At 35.6% G+C, this 7,490-nt stretch overlaps 1 pseudogene; it reads right to left on the bottom strand.

Moving 5' to 3' along the window:
* Positions 1–3,579: 3,579 nt before the first annotated feature.
* On the bottom strand, positions 3,580–4,011 carry LOC123609704 (annotated as a pseudogene).
* Positions 4,012–7,490: the final 3,479 nt, after the last annotated feature.

Genomic DNA, 7,490 nt, shown 5'->3' with positions numbered 1-7,490 from the left:
AAATATTTTTTCCACTTGGTGCCTTTTATTTTTATCCTCTGGACACTGTCATTTGTAAACAAAGGTTTTAAATTTCCATGAAATATAATTTATCTTTTTTTTTTGTTTTTGCTTTTATGGATAATGGTTTTGGGATTATGTACAAGAACTATTCACTGAACCCTAGGTCACAAAGAATTTCTGTTATGCTCTTTCTAAGAATTTTACAGTTATACATTTAGATACTATATAGGCTTTAAAAATAGAATTTTGATTTTTGATGAAAATGGATGCATTATTTTCTTTTACTTTAGTCTTAGCTTTTGTTTTGTTAGTTTTAAAATAGCACAATTAAGTAACCTTTAATTTACCTATGTTTTGAGCATTATTTGCATGATCTTTCCTCTATTTAAATTATTCATCCAAGACACTTTTAACTATGCATCTCAGTGATACCTTTTGATACTTTGTATATTTCAATGTTTTTTATTTATTTGAATGACAATGCGGCTTTTCCTTCAATACTTTAAAAATGTAACTCCATTGTCTGCTTGTATCCAGTATTGCTGTTGGAAAATCTAGTGTCTATCTACCTCCCATACATGAGGCTGTATTATGTTTATACTTTAAGAATTTTTTCTGGGGCGCCTGGGTGGCGCTAGTTGGTTAAGCGTCTGACTCTTGGTTTTAGCTCAGGTTATGCTCTCACAGTTCGTGAGTTAGAGCCCCATGTTGGGCTCTGTGCCTACAGCATGGAACCTGGAGCCTGCTTTGAGTTGTGTCCCCCCCCTTCTCTGTCCCTCCCCCGTTTGCACTCTGTCTCTGTCTCTGTCTCTCTCTAAAATAAATAAACATTAATATTAAAAAAAAAGAATTTTTTCTTTGACCTTGATATTCTCAAATTTCACTAAAATATGTCTAGTTGGACATTTTCCTCATTGCTCTTCTCTGGAACCCTTTTCAGTCCAAAGTCTTTCTTTCCTAGTTTTTTAGTTCCAGGAAATTTAACTCCATTTCCTTCTCTCCATTTAAAATATTTCTCTCTTTTTAGATCTCCAATTATCTGGATATTAGAGATTACTTTTAGATTTTAACTTACCAGCCTTGGGGATTTGGAGGTGGAAGGGTGGAAAAATGAATATCCTTGGTTAGTTGGTCCCTGTTTATTTTTCTAGCTCCTCACTAGTATAGGGCTCTATACTGCCTTTACTTTGCTTCAGTGGACACCTGGACCAGAAGTCTGAGTCACAATGGGACAGAAGGAAGATATGTTTGTTCCTTCAGGGAAGGCAAGGGAAAAACAAGACTAGAATGCCAATAGTTTCTTTTTGATTTTATTCTTCCTCAGTCTTGTCAGGATTTCTGGTCCACTGGCCACAGCCACCACTTAATCATCAGGCGTTCAGAACAAACCCTGTCATCTCAAGGTTTCTCCAAGTTTTCTCTCTAATTTCCTCAGTGTTGACCTTGAAGCTGGGGGCCAACAGTCTTGCTTGTTCAGCATCTTCTCAGGACTGGGATAATCTGGTTGCCTTTTGAGTATTGATTTACAGCTGAACTACAACATAGTTAGAGACAATGCTGCATGATTTCAATCATTTTTTGAGAAATTGTGTGTGTGTGTGTGTGTATATATATATACATATATACATATATATATATGTGTGTATATATATATATATAATAGTGATTGGTTTCAGTGTTTTGTAAATGTCCATTAGGCCAAGTTTTCTGATTGTGTTCCTCAAATATTTTATATCCATAGTGACTTTTTATGTGTTCATTTTTTTCATTGCCAAGAGAGATTTGTTGGAAATAGTGATGATTTTCAATTTGTCTATTTTTCCTTTTTTTAAAGTTTATTTATTGATTTTGAGAGAGAAGAAAGAGAGAGAGAAAGAGAGAGAGCACCAGCAGGGGAAGGGCAGAAAGAGAGGGAGAGAGATAATCCCAAGCAGTCAGTGTGGAGCTGGATTTGGGGCTCCAACCCATAAACCATGAGATCATGACCTGAGTCAAAACCAAGAGTCTAACGCTAAACCGACTGAGCCACCCAGGCACCCCTTATTTTTCCTTTTAATTCAGTCGGCTTTTGCTTTGTAGAAGACTATGCTATTAGACACCTACAATAGGTGTCTGATTTTTTAATATCTTCCTAGTAATTTGAACCTTTATTATTGTTAAGTTTCTATCTTTATTAAAATTTTTTTTTGCCTTAAAGCCTACTTTTCCTAATATCAATATAGCATCTAACATTTTTTAGGAGAATATTTGCATGTGTATCTTTTTCTATTCTTTTACTTTCAAATTACTTGTATCCTTTTATTTTAGACTTCTCTTGTAAACAACACATCCTTTGAAAAAGTCCAGTCTGACAATCTTTGCTTTTGAATTGGAGCCTTAAGTTAATTTACAGTTAGTATAAGTACCAATATATTTGGGTTTAAATCTACCATCTCCTTATATATTTTCTATTTATCTCATCTCTGCCATGTCCCTTTTTAATCTCCTCTGTTGTCTTCTTTTGGATTGATTATGCTTCATTACTTCATTTCCTCCCTTTATTATCTTGGAAGTTATATACTATTTATTATGGTTCTAGATCCCCTAGAAATTACCAGATGTGTGTTAAATTTATCCAAGTCCCATAAAATTATGCTGTTCTTTGATAACACAAATATTTTTGAAACTTTAACTGAATTGCTGCTTATCTCAATTTACGTAGCATTTTTGTACATCTTAATTCTCTTTATGTTTAAAACTTAATAGGACATTATTATTGTTCTATACATCCAGAATTTATTCATATTTTTCTACATATTTATCCACATATTTATCATTTTCATTGTTCTTCATTCCTTCCTGGGATCATTTTTGGGATCAGATCCTCTGACCTTCCATCTGGGATCATTTTTGTTTAGTGCAAGTCTTCAAATGACAAATTATTTCAGATTTTGTTTGTCTGAAAGTGGCTTTATTTCACTTTTATTCTTTTTTTAATGTTTATTTTTGAGAGACAGAGAAAGAGAGAGACAGAGAACAAGCAGGCGAAGGATAGAGAGAGAGAGGGATACACAGAATCTGAAGCAGGCTCGAGGCTCTGAGCTGTCAGCACAGAGCCAGATGTGGGGCTCGAACCCACAAACTGTCACGACTTGAGCTGAAGTCAGATGCTTAATGGACTGAGCCATTCAGGCACCCTTATTTCACTTTTATTCTTGAAGTTATTTTCCTCCAATATACAATTCTAGCTTGTCAGTTTATTTCTGAGTTTTATAAATACCTCATTACCTGCGGACTTGTTTCTGTTGAGAGTCATTATTCTTAACTGTTATTCTTTTGATCACCATTAGTATTTATTTTCTAGCTGTGTTAGCTACTTTTTTCTTTGTCTTTGTTTTTTGGATTTTCATCATGCACTTTGGTTTGAATTTCTTTCTTTCTTTCTTTCTTTCTTTCTTTCTTTCTTTCTTTCTTTCTTTCTTTCTGAAAAAAACATTTTATTATTGTCTTGCTACATAACAGTGAACATAATTGCATTTTGTCATATGGCAAATGAGATACAAGATAACATCCTTTTAATTCCTGAAAATCTCAATATCATCTGTCTTTTGGTGGATCCAGTTTCCTATGACTGAATCTATGATACAGTCTATGAGGATACCGATGGTGCTAAGTAGTGAAGAACATTTCGCTAAGTTGTTCTATCATTGGTCCTTGCTCAAAGTGTTCATTTTTTTCTTCTAATATGGTTTTCAGCACTTGATCATGTGTTTCTTCATTATTATGTACAGGATCTGGCTGAGGGATAGGTTTTATAGGTTCATATGGAATGTCCACAGAAGGGTGGTATCATACTATTGTCCTGCCATCAGATGTCAAAGCAAGCTCTACTTTGCAACTAGAGTCATCTGGAAGAGGAGAATATGTAGATTTATGCCAAACACAATATAAATCTCTGTTTTGAATTGGAAATAAATGTTTCTAGATAGTTATAGTTGATATCACCCATTTTACTGATGCTAATGCCATGGTGAATCAAGATGCTTATCAAGTGGCATGAAAGAAGATGATTTGAAGAGAAACTGCTTTTCCAGGCATACCTGTTTTCATTCCTGATCGCCATTCACTCCAAGCCTGCCATCTTATGCATTTTTAAACTGTTCTGCTTGGGCTCCTTAAGACGTCTGTGTTTTAATGCCACCATCTCTTCAATTATTGCTTCTTTTCTAAGTATACATATATTGCCCTCCCACCCTTCCCCAAATGTTCTATGGGTTACTCTTTCATATTTCCATCCTTTTGTTTTACCATGTCTCATTTTATATATTTTCTTCTATTTTCCATTTCATAAATTCTCTCTTTATCTGTATCTATATTGTTGTTAAACTAATCCAGTAAATTTTTAATTTTAACCATTATTCTTTTTAAAGTTTATTTATTTAGAGAAAGAGCACAAGTGGGGGAAAGGGAAGAGAGAGAGGGACAGACAGAATCCCAAGCAGGCTCTGTGCTGTCAGCACAGATCCCAACTCAGGGCTTGATCCCGTGAACCACAAGATCATGACCTGAACCGAAATCAAGAGTCAGATGCTTAACCAACTGACTCACCCTGGTACCCCATTGATCATTATTCTTAAAAACAATTGTAGAAGAATTTCTAGCAGAGTCTTCTTTTTAATAAATTTTTATTTTATTTTTTTCCTTTTATAAATTTAAATTTTAGTTAACATATAGTGCAGTATTGGTTTCAGGGGTAGAATTCAGTGATTCATCACTTACATACAACATCCAGTGCTCATCACAAGTGCCCTCCTTAGTACCCATCACCCAACTAGCCCATCCCCCACTCTCTTCCTTCCATCAACCCTCAGTTTGTTCTCTATCATTAAAGGTCTTTTGTGGTTTGTTTCCTTCTCTTCTCTTTTTGTCCCGCTTCCCATATGTTCACCTGTTTTGTTTTTTAAATTCCACATGTGAGTGAAATCATATAGTATTTGTCTTTCTCTGATTGACTTATTTCGCTTAGCATAATACATTCTAGCTCCATTCTCATCAAAGTTTTACTTTTAGAAATGTTTAGTTTTGAACAGATTTACAGAAAAAATTGTTCAGGCAGTACAGAGAATTACCATATACCACACACCCACTTTCTCCTATTGTTAACATCTTACATAGATATGGTATATTTCTTATAATTATTAAAGGTCATATTTTATTCAGATTTCCTTTGTCTTTACCTCATGTTCTTTTGCTGTTCGAGAACCCCATTTAGGATACTACATTACGTTTAGTTGTTATAGCTCTTTGGATCATCATGGCTATGGCTGTTTCTCAGACTTTCTTTGTTTTTGATGACCGTGACGGGTTTGAGGATTGATTACTGGTCAGGTGTTTTATATACTCTCCTTAAATTGAGATTTGTCTTATGTTTTCCTTATGACTAGTCTGTAGTTAAGAGGTTTTGAGAATAAGACCATGGAGGTAAAGTGCCATTCTTATCACTTATCACTTATCACTTAGTAAGTGATAAGATACAGCACATGTATGCAATGGGCTGAATGTTGTGTCCCCCTCAAACTCATATGTCAAAGCCCTAACTCCCAATGTGATAGTATTTGGAGATGGGATTTTTGGGAAATAACTAGGGTTAGATGAGATCAAGAGGGAAAGACCCTCATTATAGTATTAATGTCTTAATAAAGAGGCACCAGAGATTTTACTCTTTCTTTCTCCCCAACTGTGCACAAACACCTGGGGAGGAAGAATGAGTAAAATGAGCACTGAGTAAGAAAGTAGCTACCTACAAGGTAAGAGAAAAGACCTCAGAATGAAATCTACCTTTCTGGAATCTTGACCTTGGACTTCCCAACATCCAGAACTTTGAGAAACAAATTTCGGTTGTTTAAGCCATTGGTCTATGGTATTTCATTATGGCAGTCTGAACTAAGATGATGACTTAATCACTGTCCATGTTAACCTTGATCATCTGGCAGAGGTAGTGTTTTTGAGGTTTCTCCACTATAAAGTGACTCCTTTTGTATCCTTTTCCCTTCATCCTCTTTGTCAAGAAGCCATTATGCACAGCCCACGCTTGAGGAGTGTGGATTATGCTCGACCTCTTTGACAGTATCTACATAAATTATTTGGAATTTTTCTGCATGGAATATTTGTATTTTGTTGTTCACTTATTCACTTATGAAAGCCTTTCTCCCCCCCATTAGTGAGGACTCACTGATATTTAACTTATGATTTCACAGTGTTAAATACTACTTTACTTATTTTATTGCTCAAATTGTTAAACTTTCACTGCTGTGAACTGTTTCAGTTGGGTCTTGTGTGCCTTTAAATACCCCATAGTTGTTGGCCTTTTTTTTTTTTTTTTTTATTGGAGCACTTCTTTGCTTTCTGGCATACAAATGCTCCAGGATCATCTTATCTATTTTCCACCCCTGTCCTAGAATCAACTATTTCTTTAAGGAATTCTGGTTCCTTTTATTGTAGAATGGTATTAGAAACCAAAATCTAAGCACTTGGTGTGCTTGCTGCAACTGAGGTGTTAATTCTTCCAGGCTCTTTCATCTGATTTAGCAATAAAATACATATAAAATATATGTGCATATGCACAGATACATAAATATTTGGCTATGTAACCATTTGTGTTAAGTCATTAAGTCAAATGTGAGTTCATACTAATGTCTACAACTCTAATCCATTACCATATAGATCTTTTTGACCTCCTCCCCATGCTTCTCTGTAACCTCTCACTCCAACAATGAGAAACATTACTCCTACCATCTCTAACCCAATTACTTAATTGTTCAGTTCTAGTATACATGTATAGTGGCCTCAGAATGGTCAGCCTGCCGGGGTGCCTGGGTGGCTCAGTTGGTTAAGCATCTGACTTTTGATCTCAGCTCAGATCTTGATCTCAGGGTCATGAGTTCAAACCCCACAGTGGGCTCCATACTGGGAGTGGATCTACTTTAAAAAGTTAGACCTTTCTTTTGGGACACCTGGGTGGCTAAGTTGATTGAGTGTCTGACTTTTGATTTTAGCTCAGGTCATGGTGCCAGGGTCATGGGATTGAGCCTTGTATTGGGCTCCATGCTGAGCATGGAACCAGCTTGAGATTCTCTCTCTCTCCTTCTGCCCTCTTTCCTACTCATACTCTCCCTCGCTTTCTCTCGCTCTCTCTCTCAAAAAAAGAAAGAAATGTTAACCTGTACTCCCATGGGAAACACCCTGAGTACTGTGCTTATGTAGAGTTCTTATTGCTTTTAATCTCACAGACTCCACTCAGTTCAAAGTTACTGAGATCAATGTCTTTTTGCACCATTCCCTTCAGTGAGATTATTTCATAGATTTGTAATACAGTTAGACTCTTTTGTCATATTCTGTATTCCATCTTGGATTCCTCAACCTCCTAAATGATTTTTTAAAAGATTTTATTTTTAAGTAATCTCTACACCCAACATGGGTTCTAACTCACAACCCTGAGATCAAGAGTT

This window comes from Leopardus geoffroyi, chromosome B2, assembly GCF_018350155.1.
Source record: "Leopardus geoffroyi isolate Oge1 chromosome B2, O.geoffroyi_Oge1_pat1.0, whole genome shotgun sequence".
NCBI lineage: Eukaryota > Metazoa > Chordata > Mammalia > Carnivora > Felidae > Leopardus > Leopardus geoffroyi.
Note: the sequence above shows the minus strand (reverse complement) of the source record. Positions and strands in the feature narration are given on the sequence as shown.